A 14,927-nucleotide genomic window follows, 5' to 3' on the forward strand; every position below is an offset into this window, starting at 1 on the left:
TGAGACCAGACAGGTCAAGTTTATGCCTCCCGGGGCCGCACTGTCCGTACCCAGGTGAGGGCGGGACAGGGCCCTGGGGAATTTGTTGGAAATTTTTATTCGAGGTTAGATCCTGAAGACCCAGCCTGACCCTCAACCCTTTAGAAAGCCATCAGAAGTGGGGACCAAGAACCCAGGGAGCGGCTCTGCCGAGAGTCTCTTTTTGCTTGCAGCCTGATTTCCTTGGATCCCTGTGCTTCTGGCTGTCACTGTCCATTTCAGTGCCCACAGCCAATCCCCTGAAAGGCTAGAAAAGGCATGTGGTCCAGGCAGCTCCTCCTCTACCTTACCAGAGACCTAGAGAGCCCCCTCCTACCACACCTCTACCCAGGCTTCCCCCAGACCCACACTCACAGATAATGGGTCCTGGTGGGTGGGAACGGGTGGGTGTTTGCCACTGGCCACGAAGGTGTCTGCTGGTAACCTGGGGAGGTAATCTCTCCAGTCTGTCTAACTTCCAAAACCCCTCGCTCATTCCCATCTCCAAGCCTCTGCTCCTGCTATTCTTTTGCCTGGAATTCCTGAAAATGCTTCTCTTCTTGTCCCAATCACATTCATACCTTAAAGCCAGTCTGGAGCCCCACCTCCTCCAGGAAGCTTTCCTTGGTTCCTCTTCCATGCACAGATCTTTCTGCTCTGTGAATAACCATTACCATCTACCCTGGCCATGAAATGGCACTTTGCTGACTAATGTCTCATGTGCCCTGAGTTTCATGTGTGTTATATAGAGTTTTCCAAATAGGCTGCAGCACCATGAAATCTGGGGCTGGTTTTCAGGCCCATTGTCCCTCCCGTGCCTGCACACAGGGACTAGACCTGACCAATGCCTACTAACACTTGCAACCACCCAGAGCTCAGTGGGCCACCGGACAGAGCTCATCCTCTGCCACTTACCTGAAGATGTGAGTCATCAAGGGCACCCCACCTCCTGGTGGGTGCTTCTAGCGGGGACATGTGACACCTTGGAGGTTCTGGGGGACAGGGACAAGGGCAGACACCTCTAGCTTTGTGTAAAGCTCGGAGCTCTCAACTCTTGGGGAGGCCTTTGGGGGAATGAAGACAGAACAGGAGGTGGATGGGCACAATGGGCACTTGGCATTTGTGAGGGGCTGGTCTTGGTGGTGGGCAAGACTGAAGGAGGTGGTCAGGCCAAGGAAGGGATCTGGTAGTACTGAGGGGAGGGTCACTCAAGTCGACAGACAACACCTTCCTGGGCCACCCCAGGCCCAGGGCCTCGCCCTGCAGCCCTTCTCTCTGGAAGGCATCCTTACCCACATAGACACAGCAGATATATAGTGCATACGTGTCCCCCAGGGCACAAACACCAATGCAAAGGCCAGAGGAACAAGGAGTCACATGAATTTGCACCCACAGGCACAACTCGATCACGATTCTGCCCACTCACAAGGCCCTCACCAGCAGACTGCTTTTACAGGGGCGACCCCAGGTATTCCCCCACCGTGGGGGCTGCCTTCAGACCAGAAAGCAGGGGCGCCAGTGTGGGTGTCCCGGGGCCAGGACTCCCATCTCACAAAGGCCAAGATCCTCAGGGCTCAGCCCCAGAAGGGCGCTCAGCAAGAGCCACGCCGCCCGCTGGCTCCTGCTTCCTGCCCCGGGTGGGCAGGAGGGCCCCGATTTCAGCGGGCAGGGTGCCCTCCTTCCCAGCTCAACGCGGCCGATGGGCCCAGGCCGCGCTCCAGGCAGGCCGCGCGCGTGTCCGCCCGGAGCCGGAGTCCCCCCTGCCGTCCCCCCATCTCTCCTTCCCTCGCCGAAGCACCACCAGCACCAAATGGCAAAGCGCCTCTCCCCGCGCGCGCGGAGAGATGCGCCGCGACCGCCGGGACGGGCTCGGCGGCCTCCCCCCTCTCCACGGCGCCCGAGCGGGGGGCGGCCGGCGCTGGGGGTGGGTGGGGGTGGGCACGGCCCGGCCCGCGGCCGCCCTCCCTCGCCCTCGCCCGCCCGGGGAACCGGGCAGCGGCGGGAGCCGGCCCGAGCATGCGCACTGCCGCCTCCCTCGCGGTGAAGGTCAGCCCAGGGCCTAGCTGCAGGACTCAAAGGCGGCGGCGGCGGCGGTGGGGCGGGAGGGATATAGCCAAGAGACTTTTAACTCTTTCCCAGCGGGAGGATGGCCACCGAGGCTGGGCCGGGGCGCCCGGAGGGTCCCACCCTCCCGCCTTCCGCGGGGAGTCCCCGCAGCGGGCACACGGCTGGGGGTGGGGCAGAGGGGGCAGGACGGGGAGGAGGGGCAGAATGGAAAGAAGGAGGCTAGGAGAGGAGGGAAGCCGATCGGGAAGGGAAGACGGGGAGGGAGGAACAAAGGAAGCCAGGCTGGAGGGGGAGACCGCGTTCCGCCGCCCCCGTCTCCGTCCCCGTATCCCCAGCAATGAAGGTCTCCTTAGCGCCATGAAATTACCCCCACGGACTGTGTGTGTGCGCGTGTGCGTGTGAGAGAGAGAGACTGAGAGAGAATGAAGTGAGACCACTGGATCAGGCTGAGGACCCCTGATTTTCTGTGTTCTGGCCCACCCCTAAACCCAGCTTCCATTTTCTCGGCTGGTCACTAAACGCCAGGGCATGTCGGGGGGCGGAGAGGCAGCTCTGATCCAGCCGACCTGCCTGGCCCAAGCCCCAGGCCCCCAGGAAACCCTGGCTAGACCTCAGGGCCTGGCCCAGTCCCCAGGGCTGGGCCAAGAGGAGTCTACACCTTACGCCCCACCTCTGGTGAGGGGCTTCCTCCAGCCAGAAGGCAGGACCTTGGCAGACCAGACCAGGGGCACGGCAGGCACAGTCCTCCCCCTGGTCCTGGCTACTCCCCCCAGCCCTTCTGAGGCCAGAGCAGCCTCCCTCCTCCTGCGAGGATGTTTCTGGGCCCAGGACCTGCTCTGCTGCTCTCCAAAGGGGCTGTCCGTCTCCGTGGGACTTTGTGTTTCTGTGTCAGTTTTGCAAACACACACAAGAGAGACAAATATGATAGAAGCAAAAAAAAAAAAAAAAGAAAGAAAAAAGTAGGGTGCCAAGACCATCATGTGACCTTGGGCAAGTCACTGTACTTCTCTGTTCCCTGGACCTCTGGGGCTCAGAGGGAAGGCCCATCTGGGATTCACAGCATGTTCCCTCACTCCCCTCAGGGCCACCATTAATCAGGTCCGGCTTCTCCGGTAGCTCAGTTGGTAAAGAATCTGCCTGAAATGCAGGAGATGAGGGTTCGATCCCTGGGTCGGGAAGATCCCCTGGAGAAGGGAATGGCCACCCACTCCAGTATTCTTGCCTGGGAAATCCCATGGACAGAGAAGCCTTGTGGGGCTATGGTCCGTGGGGTCACAAAGAGTCAGACACAACCAAGCAACTAACACTTCCACTTCCTGTAGCAAAAAGCAAGCCACACTGGCCTGGACCCATTCTGTGAGGATAGGTGGGTCTGCGGGGTGGTGTTTCTCCACGACGCCAAGGGGTGCTATCACTGCCCCAGCTGGCTCCCACAGCCTCGGGGGTACAACCCAGGGCGTAGCTCTGCCAGGATCGGGGAGCAGCAGGTAGGTGTCCCACAGAGCCATCCTTGCTCCCTACTCATCTTCTTCCAGAACCCGTCTGTCCGGGTAGATTCAGTGGCAAAAGCAAGAGGGCTCCAAGCAGAAGGGGGCTTCTCCCTCTCTTTCTTGGGGAGTGGAGGTGTAGGTGCCTACCTTGCTGCATAGCCTGGGGAGACCCACTCACACCCCCAAGGGGCTGCAGCCAGCACTCTGCCCTGCTGGCACCCCAGCCGTCCTCTTTCTTGGCGGACAGGGGCCCCATCCAGCACTTCTGATTTCCTCTCCTGTTTGTCCCACAGCTGACACCAGGAGAAGGTGCTGGTGGCCAGCACCCCAGCCCTCACCCCAGGAAGTTAAGCTCTGCTACGGGGCTCTGACCAAGGGGTTGGACAGAATTCTGCGAACCACTGCATTCTGAGGCTGGAGATGTCACCTGAGTCAAGAAAACTGATACCAAAATATATATATCCGTACTTCCTTAAAGGATTTTTTTGGAAATTAAGCCAGGTGGTAGCAGGCAGTGGAATGTACAGATAAAATGTCCAGGGGAGCCACCCAGGTCCAGGTCTCCAGACCTCTGTAACTCCTTTAGGAGGGAAGGGTGAGCCCTGCTCACAGGGCCTGAAAGGGCCCCCTCTCCTCTTAACATTAAGGTGCCATTCTTCTCTGGTGTCCCCTGGGCCAGGGTGGGGGGCTGCCTTCCTGCCGTAATGCCCTTTGTGTGCCCACTGTGTCTGGAGTCATTGAAAGGCCCAGACTCCCCTCAACTCCTGCACCCTGGGCCCCATGAGGCTCTGTGCTCCCCTCTTCCGCAGCCATCTCCCAACCCAAGTTCTTCTCCGTGTGGTCTCTCATAGGAAAGTGTCCAATACACGCAGCCATTTCTGTGAACATCTGTTTTGCCTTCTTGTGGCGGAAGCCGCTGAGTAACCACTGCCCCTGAAATCCTCTGTGCAGGGCAGTGGTTTTCGCAGAGTCCGCCTTGCCACTGGCCTCCAGGTGGGGTAGGGACCCTCCTTGCCTCTTGCTGCTGCTGCTTCCAGAGCCCTGGCTTTGCATCTTACCTCCACGGCACCTTCTTTCCTGGAGCATCTGAGCTCCTGGCTCACAGCCATTCCCTCTGTCCTCTTCCTGCTGCTTTCCCAGGTCCTCGTGGACCGCCCCTCCCACACGTCAGGGCTCTGGGTTCCTGGACGGCCTCTCCTCCAGCAGTCCTCCGCCCTCCCTCAGTCCCTCATGCCAGCTTCACCTCTTGCATCCTTGTCATACCAGCCCCACCACCAATCTGTGGACATTTTATCTGTACATTCCACTGCCTGCTACCACCTGGCACACCAACCAGCCTTATACCCCACTCTCTGACCCCCATCTCCCTGTCCCGCTCCCTGACATCCAAAGCCAGTGATGCCACAGGAACTGCTGGTCCGTTTCTCTGACCTGCACCCCTCATCACAAACACACCCTCTTACACTTACTCTTTCTTGTTTTTAGTTATGGTAAAACATACCACTATGGTTTTTCCAGTAGTCATGTACAGATGTGAGAGTTGGACCATAAAGAAGGCTGAGCACCTAAGAATTGATGCTTTCGAACTGCGGTGTTGGAGAAGACTTTTGAGAGTCCCTTGGACAGCAAGGAGATCCAACCAGTCCATCCGAAAGGAAATCAATCCTGAATATTCACTGGAAGGACCAATGCTGAAGCTGAAGCTCCAGTACTCTGGCCACCTGATGCAAAGAGCCGGCTCATTGGAAAAGACCTGATGCTGGGAAAGATTGGAGGCAGGAGGAGAAGGGGGTGACAGAGGATGAGATGGTTGGATGGCATCACTGACTCAGTGGACATGAGATTGAGCAAATTCCAGGAGATGGTGAAGGACAGGGAAGCCTGGCGTGCTGCAGTCCAAGGGGTCCCAGAGTCCAACATAACTTAGCGACTGAACAACAAAAACATACATAACGTAAACTTTACCACTCTAACTTCCCTTGCACATACTCTTGGCGCTCTTATTTAAGAGTTAAACCGGCTTTATCAACTCCTCCCCTGCATTCCAGGACCTGATGTGGCTGGAGAGGACACGCCACTGCAACGACCTGGTCCCCCTGTCATTTCTGGAGCTCAGACTTCAGCTGGCCTCATCTTGCCCACTGCCCCCCTCCTTCCCTAAACCATCAGGTCCTTCCCTGCTCTCAGTCCCCTATGTGAGTTTTCCACATCTTCTTTCTCCTCCAGCCTCCTCCTCCCTCCCAGCTGATGCCCTTGCTTCTCATTTCCCCGAGAAAAGAGAAGCTTGTGAAGAACTTCCAGAGATCCCACTATATCCTCCCACCTGCCGGCAATCGCTCCCCTGGTTCCTGCAGCTGACTTCTCTGTCCTCCCACCTAAACCCAGCCACCCCCCTGCATATGAGCTGCTGTCCCCTGTCTGGCACACTCTGGGCCGTGGCTCCAGCACTTCAGCCCTGTACCATGTTCCTCTCCCCTGCTCCACAATCATTCCTCGGAGGTCTCATCCATCACCCAGTCTCAGAGTTGTAAATACCTTCTCTATGTTGACAACTCCCCAAGTTTTCCTCCAGCCCATTTTCTCTCCCAGTCCTTAGACTCACGTGGTGTCTACGCACACACTGTCAGTTCCACCTGGATCTTGAATAGATTCGGCCACAACGAAACCCCTGCTCTCGCACCTCAAATGTGGCTCGCCACCCACCCTCCTCACCCTGCTTCCCACTGCTCCAGCCCACAGGCTGGGCACATCCTGGAATCCTGTCTTTTTCTCCCATCCCACATCCAATCAGAAGGCAAGTCTTGTTGGCTCTGCATCCAGAACCCAGTGCTTCTCATGTCTCCACGGCTCCCAGCCCGCTCCAACCCATAAGCAGTGAATAAGCTGGCTTCCAACCTGGCCCCCAGTGGTCTACTCTCAACACACAACCAGAGGGGTCCTTTAGCAAAGGAAGTCAGATGCCATCACTTCTGCCCCCACAAACTCCCCCCTATCTCATTGCCAGTGAGGGCCGAGTCCTGGGGGGTCACCCCTCCTGGCTCCCTCTGTGTGCTTCTCTTGCACCCCCTCCCTCTTTTCTCCGCCCCGGCCAGACACTCCAGGCCCTCGACACTCCTGAAGCTTGGAGCCTGCTGTTCCCTCTGCCAGGAACATGCTTCCTCCAGCTAACACTGTGGCTTCTCTAAAGTCTCTGTTTGAATGTCCCCCTCTCAATGGGACACTTCTGTTCACCCTGTTAGAAGCCTCCCTTCCCCCTCTCCCTCCCTACCTGCACATTCTTATCTCTTTCATCCTCCTGGGTTTCTTTCTGAAGTCCTGAACACCTTTCTTTGTCCTGTATCATCTACTTATTTAGTACCTTAGCCTTTCTCTTCTCTTTGCCCCATTGGAATGTAAGCTCTGCAAAGACCAGGATCTTGATGTCTTGTGTGTGGATAAATCCCAAGTATCTGGCACATGGCAGAGATTCCAATATCTCAGGTATTAGGGGCTCAGTCGTGTCCGACCCTTGTGACCCCATGGACTGTAGCCCACCAGGCTCCATGGAATTCTGCAGGCAAGAATACTGGAGTGGGTAGCCTTTCCCTTCTCCAGGGGATCTTCCCAACCCAGGGATCGAACCCGGGTCTCCTGCATTGCAGGCAGATTCTTTACCACTGAGTCACCAGGGAAGCCCCAATATCTGAAAGGTGTGAGTAATAAGAACCCACTCCAAATCTACTTAGGATTTCCAGCGTGTTTCCAAACACTGGGCGATGTTACAATCTGTGCTTGGAGTTAACAGGATTAACAGCAACAACATCAGCTCAAGCACTTTCATTAACTGGTCTAACTGAAAGTTCTAACTGTCCTGTGGGTGCTGGGATTCCCATTCTAGAGATGAGGAAAAGGAGGCGCTGAGAAGGTATGTGACCTGCCCAAAGCCACTATGCTGTTCTAGGGCTGGGACTGCAGAGCAGGTCTCCTAATGTCAAGGTACCTCCCTGGCTTCTCTCCTTCACCTCAATCTGCCTCTCTGATGTCCCTTCAAGGAGAGCCTTCCTGCTGGGGACACACACACACACACACACACTCCTCCACCTTCCCCAAACACCTGTTTTTTAAAGAAGGAAATCAAGATCCCCAGAGGCCTGCACATTTAAGCTGAATTACCCTCAATTATCTTTTAGAACGCACCCTCCAAAAATCTCAAGCAGAATGTTTCAAACACTGGGAATATAAATTCCAGAAAACTTGCCATCAAGGTGTCTAAAATTCATGTCAATGTGTTGGAGGAAGTTGTGTTAGTTTCTGTGTATGAATTACCTTTTAGCCAAAATAATGAATCCTAGTTAAACTTTGAACAAGCCCCTGGCTCCTTGCTCCTGTGGGTGGATCAGTGGGCCCTTCAGGGGCTCCTGGCTGGACAGATGGATGCACACGCGTGCATCCATGGAACTCCTGGTTGGGACCCATGCACATGGTCCACCATGTTGGGATGGCTCCCTGTCCTCCACGAATCACCCCAGGTGCTTCCTTTGGGAACACGTGGTTACCTGCCCACAGGCCGTGGGCAGCCCCAGTGCCACCTCGTCCTGCCTTCCTGATACCACTCAATGGTCATGGGTATGGAGAACCCAGAGGGTCCAACCTGGTCTAAGAAGGTAGGAGAAATGATCCGAGCAAAAGGCAGAAGTCTCCATCTGTGTGCAGAGGGCCTGAGGTTTCTTGGGGAACCAGGCAAAAGTATGTGGGATTGAGAGACAATGGTCTGGGAGGCCCGCCCGTGATCAAGGATGTCATGGTCAAAGCCAGGCTGGGCCCCTCCCATGTCCCCACACAGCACACCCCGGATGTCTCTGGGGCTCGAACAGCTGCTCATGAAGCCCCACAATGGGGCAGGCAGGGGGAGACAGAGTGGGTGGTCTCAGGGCCTGGACCTGATTGGGACATCACTCCTGGTTTCTGCAAGCCTGTGTAACAAGGCCAGCAGGTGCCCTCACCCCCCCCCTCTATAGTGAATCCCCTCCAGGTAGCCCCTTGGCCTGCCCTGACCCATGCCCTTCTCCCAGATCTGGGCACTTGCCTGGGCCACGGCAAGCCACTCTGTCCTGGGCCAGAGCTGTGACCACAGGGCCTTAGTGTCCTGCCCATTGCTCCATCTCTTCTGGGGTCCTGTCCTCCCCCAGGCCCTGAACTCACTGCCCTGGGTGAGGTCTCTGCAAGCTCCTCAGCGTGAAGGCTCCAAGCTTGGACTCAAGAACGGGGCTTCTCACCTGTGGCACTGTGGACATTTAGGGGCTGGATAGTGCTTTACTGTGGGCTTCCCTGGTAACTCAGATGGTAAAGAATCCACCTGCAATGCAGCCAATGCAGGCCCGAACCCTGGGTGAGGAAGATCCCTTGGAGAAGGGAATGGCTACTCACTCCAGTGTTCTTTTCTGGAGAATCCCATGGACAGAGGAGCCTGGTGAGCTGCAGTCCATAAGATCGCAAAGAGTTGGACATGACTGAGCGACTAACACACACACAATGCTTTCCTATGGGGGCCGTCATTGTGTGCTGTATGATCTTAGGAGCATCCCTGGCCTCTCCAATAAATTCTACCAGTACGCTCCTCTCTCCACCTCTAGACACTGTCCTTTGTCCCTGGAGGGTGAAACTGCCCAAGGTTGAGAATCACAACTCTAGAATCAGACAGTCTTGGGTTCATGCCTGGCTCAGCCTCTGCATGACCATAAATAAGTACAAGTCACATGACCAGTCTGAGCCTCATTTTCCCCATCGGCAAGACATGGAGCCCATCACCTAACTTATGGTGGACGTGAGGATTAGAATGAGGTCGTATCCGTGGGCAGACCAGCACAGCATCTGGCACAGAGTGAACTGTTAATGAAGTGCCTGCTGTTACTAGCGTCCAGTGCTAAGCCTGCTGGACCTTGCGGGCTTGGCCACTGCCTGACCTCTGGGTCCTCCTGCCGACCACCCCTCAGCTAGGAGACTGCTGAAGACAGGAACCTTCAGAGTCCCTCAGCCGCTGGCCACCAGGAGTCTCGCAGGAGGGTAGCCAGGAGGGGTTGGCCAGGCAATTATTCACAGTGGCCCGGGAGCCACAGGGGAGTCTGGGTTCTACCTAAACCACTGGAAGCTTCTTTGATTGGAGAATGACCGTGAGTACACAGGGTGGGTCTGACACGAGAAGCCCATGTAGAAAGTGGTAGGGGAGGGGCTGCAGGGAAGGAGGGAATGGAAGACATTGAGAAGCCACCACGAGTAGTGAATCAACGAAGGAAGCCCAAGAAGAGCCCATAAGGCTGCCTGTTGGGCCCAGGGAAGCTGAGGTTTGGGAGCTGCTGATGGAGGCATTTGAAGGACACGCGGGGCCTCCCTGCAAGCCCCGACCCCAGCCCCCCGCTGCTGGCCCCTTCATGTGTCCAGTGAGCCCCCACTATGTGACATCTTGTACGAGGTACCGTTGATTCACACACTGGACACAGCCTCGGCCCCCCAGGACTCTGAGTTTGAGGACTGAGTGGGAACAGACAGGGCTGAAGGCATGGGAGATGGAGAAGAGCATGGCAGCTCCTGCCCCCGACGGCCAAAGCTGCAACGCGAGGAGCGGGCAGTGGAGGACCAGTGCACCCCACCCCAGAGCTCCGGGCTTCCTTGAGGAAAAGATCAGCAAATGCCCCCAAGAGCGTCCTTCTCGGAGGGACTGGCCTGCTGGGGCTGCTGGCTCTGGTGACAGTGGTAGGGCCACCAGCAGCCACAGCCAGGCCCCAGGGTGATGGTGAAATTTGTGAGTTTCTGGGAGCTGTACCCAAACCCTGGCGGAGACAGTGGGGGCACCAGGGCTGAGCAGCAGCAGAGCTGCCCAAGGATGGGCTGTGGGTACCACTGAGCCAGGTACCCACAGGGTATCAGACTGCCCGCATATCTGTGGAAAAGAACCATTGGAGGCCTTCCGCCACCTCCACGTGTTTCCACGCGGAGCCGGGTGCAGAGCTGATGTCCGGCAGCCAAGAGGCCCAAGGGAGTCCGTGGTGGCAGCAAGTCAAACTGTCCCTCGGGGCCCTGGCTCCTCCTGTGGTGGGTGTGACCCAGGTCACCTCCTGGAGGTTCTGGCCACCCAGCACTCATTATCTCCCTCCTCATAAGACAGGACGCCACCTTCTGAAGGGGCTTCCCTGATGGCTCAGATGGTAAAGAATCTGCCTGCAATGCAGGAGATGCGGGTTCAAGCCCTGGGTCAGGAAGATCCCCTGGAGAAGATCCCCTGGAGAAGATCCCCAGCATTCTTGCCTGGAGAGTCCCATGGACAGAGGAGTCTGGCAGGACAGTCCATGGGGTCGCAAAGAGTCAGACAGGACTGAGCGACTAAACCACCACCACCACCACCTTCCGAAGGCAGCTCTCAAAGTCCTCTGTTACGGGTAAATGGCATCCCTCCCTCCACCCAGTTCCTTTGCTGGAGACCTAACCCCAGTACCTCAGAATGCCATCTTTAGAGATAAGATCTCTAAGAAGGTGACCAAGTTAGAATGAGGTGGGTCACTAAGGTGTCCCTAATCCAATATGGCTGGTGTTATAAAACTGGGGAGGTTACGACAGAGACAGGCAGACACAGAGAAGACAGCGTGAGGAGACACAGGCGGAAGGCAGTGGCCTGCCAGCCACGGAGAGAGGTCTGGAGCCCAGCCTTCTCCCACAGCCCTCGGAGGGAACCAGCCCTGCCCACGTCTTGGGCTTCCAGCCTCCAAACGGTGAGAGAATGCATTTCCATCGTTAAAGCCGCCCCGTCTGGCACTTGGTCATGGCAGGTCTAGCAGACTTATCCTCTCAACAGTGCTCCTCACCATTCCTTGGGCTCCATGCCCCCCCACCCAGCCGCTCCCCTCACAGCCTCTGGTTTGCCTGAAGCCACAGAATACAGGGTGCTCAGAGTGGTGTGCTTAAATAAACGAGGTCCTACTGAATGGCACAGGGCACCGTATCCTGGGATAAATCATAATAGAAAGTATATGAAAAAGATGGGGGCTCCCTGGAGGTCTAGTGGCTGAGGTTCTGCACTCTCACTCCCGAGGGTCTGGGGTCAATCCTTGGTCCAGCAAGTAAGCAAGCCACGTGGTAAGATCAAAACAAAAAACAAAACCAAAAAACAAAAACAAAAGGATGGGTATATATGTATAACTGAATCACTTTGCTGTTCAGCAGAAATTAACACAACATTGTAAATCAATTCTACTCCAATAAAAAGTAAAAAAAAAAAAAAAAAAGAATGATGTGCTTATGAGCACAGCACAGGGCAGGACCTGGGGGGCCGGGTCCTGAGTCTGAGTCTTCATTCCACCAAGCTCTCTAGCCTCAGTCTCTTCATCTCTAAGATGGGTTCAGCATCATCTCCCCTCTCTCATTACGTTATTGTGAGTAGGAAAATAGAAACAAGAGGACATATGTGAAAATCGTCTCTAAGTCACAGAGGACTTAGAGCCCTCACTGTTCACAACACAGCACTCTCTGGTAAACACCCGCCCCACTTTGGGCTTGTACCGAATTTCCTGTCAGTTAAAAACTTGACTCCCTTTCCACTTTGTGACAAAACATCTCTCCCCATCCCATACTTCTAAAGTTGCCTTTTTGGATTCAAGGATATTCCTCTTGTAAGAATTAAGCGGTTATTCCAGCTCGAGAGCTTTTGGATCTCAATTCTCTCATCCAATATATTTTCCCCCCTTGCCAGTTGAGCATCATTCATAAATCCAATGAGTGGGACCGTCTCTCTTCATCCAAATCTTTATGGAACATACTGAAAAAGGCACAGGACAACTCCTCTCTCAAAATGATCTACATCCCTTAGGCTTAGCCCTAAGTTGGCAGCAAATTTACTCAATCACAGTAATACCCAGGGACGTGCTGGAGTGTCACGTTTGTAGTTTAAAATCAGCTCTGGTAGGAGTATTTATGCCACAGAAATTAGCAGATGATACAAATCAGATTTCAGCTCCCCTTCCCACCCTGTCAAGAGCCAGTTGTAAATATTCACTAGCATACTGCTTTCAGGCCACCTGTGTGTGTCTTAGTCAAGCTATTGGGAGAAACTTTGTCAAGTGGTTTGGCCTCCAAATGAACACATGAATCTTTATGGAGCTTAACAGCCGATAAAATGGTTCAATATTCCTGATTTAATTTGGTTCTTTCAACATCCCAGGAAATTAAAAGTCTGGCTTTTGGGACCCATTGGACTGTAGCCCACCTGACTCCTCTGTCTGTGACATTTTTCAGGCAAGAATACTTGAGTGGGTTGCCATTTCCTTCTCCAGGGGATCTTCCCAACCCAGTGATTGAACCAAGCAGCATATTCTTTGCCTGCTGAGCCATCCGCGAATAGGTTTACTATTAGTGAAAAGTGAAAGTGAAAGTCGCTCAGTTGTGTCCAACTCTTTGCGACCCCATGGACTATACAGCCCATGGAATTCTCCAGGCTAGAATACTGGAGTGGGTAGCCTTTCCTTTCTCCTGGGGATCTTCCCAACCCCAGGATTGAACCCAGGTCTCCCACATTGCAGGCAGATTCTTTACCAGCTGAGCCACAAGGGAAACCCAAGAAGACTGGAGTGGGTAGCCTATCCCTTCTCCAGGGGATCTTCCCGACCCAGGAATTGAACTGGGGTCTCCTGCATCACAGGCAGATTCTTTACCAACTGAACTATGAGGGAAGCCCCTATTACTGTACCCATTTTAAAGATGAGTAACACAGGTTAATGATTGACTTAGAGCCAGACCGCCAGCAGGGGCTTAAATGCTCATATTCTGATCTCAAGGTCAACGTTCTCTTCTGCTCACCATCTGACTGCTCCCCCAACCCCCGTTGGTTGTCACAAGCATCCTGAATTTCCCCAGCATCCCCTGCTCTGGGTTTACAACATGGACAAGTCGACAGGGAGCATCTCCAAGGCCCCGGCCCTGCCCATCAGCAGTATATCTCTGAGAACTGATGAACGATGCTTCTCTGCCTGGGTGAGGGTCCTTGAGTGTTTGACAAGACTCTGCATTTTGTTTCTGATTCACTGATGACAGGAGGCCACCTAAAGTGACAGCAACCCTTCGTGCTGTGTGTGGGGCCCCCCGGGAAACACCGATGTAGGGTTCGGGGCCTGAAGGTTAGAAGAAGTGACAGGTGACAGGGTAAGGAAAGCTCGAGGTGGATGCTGCAAGCTGGGAGAGCCAGACAGGCTTCACTCAGCCCACAGTGCGTCTCAAAACACTTTAAAAAAAGCCCCTTAAAAGTGGGAAGCTTTCATATAAAAAGCCAGATTCTCAGAATCTCTTAAAACACTGGAAATCTGGCAACACAGATGGAGTTGAGGGGCTCTCTTTCTGAAGGGGTGCGAGCTGTGCAATCCACAGCATCCTGTTCCCTATTTTAGGGGTTGGTTGAGTCTCTCACACCCCTAGGCCATGCATGTGTGTGCACGCTAAGTCACGTCTGACTCTTCGACCCCATGAACTGTAGCCCACCAGGCTCCTCTGTCCATGGGATTCTCCAGGCAACAGTATGGAGTGGGTTGCCATTTCCTCCTCCAGGGGATCCTCCCCACCCAGGGATCTGAACTGGCATCTCCTGCCTGACAGGTGGATTCTTTACCACTAGCGCCAAGTGGGAAGCCCATGTCCCTAGAGACCCAGCAATCAATGGGAAGTAGGGTGGATCTTGTGGACCATGACAACTAGCCTTTGACCCCAGCCTCAGAGCTGGGGTGAAAGGGGTCACGTATAAAGGGCTGGCTGCTTTGCCCTTTGGGGGCTGCGGTTTGGGCCATAGCCCTTCTGAGGATGCAGTAGACAGACCCCAGCTGGGACTCTTCCCTGACCACTGGGACATTCCCTAGCCTCTGTGTACCTCAGTTTCCCATCTTAAAAGTGGTGACGATCATATTTAACTCACAGTGTTGTGGTGAAGATGAATCAGTTAAGCCACGAGAGAGTCTGCAAACTGTAGTAAGTCCTCGGTCTACACTGGCTGTCCTAGTCTGACCCCAGCCTGCCTCCCCGACTTTCTTCCTGAAGTCCCAGCGCTGGGCCTCAGGTGCTGCGAAGAAAGTGGGGTCTGTCCACCCCCAGGGGGCATATTTTCTAAGACTGTTTTCTCCTGAAGGAATGGGCCTGGGTAGAATGGAGGTGAAGGAAAAAGCGAAAGCGAGAGTCGCTCAGTCGTGTCTGACTGTTTGGGACCCCAAGGGCTGTAGCCCGCCCCCAGGCTCCTCTGTCCATGGGATTCTCCAGGCAAGAATACTGGAGTGAGCTGCCATTCCCTTCTCCAGGGGGTAACTATGGAACCCCGGTCTCCTGCATCGCAGGCAGGTTCTTTACCAT

This window comes from Capricornis sumatraensis, chromosome 5, assembly GCF_032405125.1.
Source record: "Capricornis sumatraensis isolate serow.1 chromosome 5, serow.2, whole genome shotgun sequence".
NCBI lineage: Eukaryota > Metazoa > Chordata > Mammalia > Artiodactyla > Bovidae > Capricornis > Capricornis sumatraensis.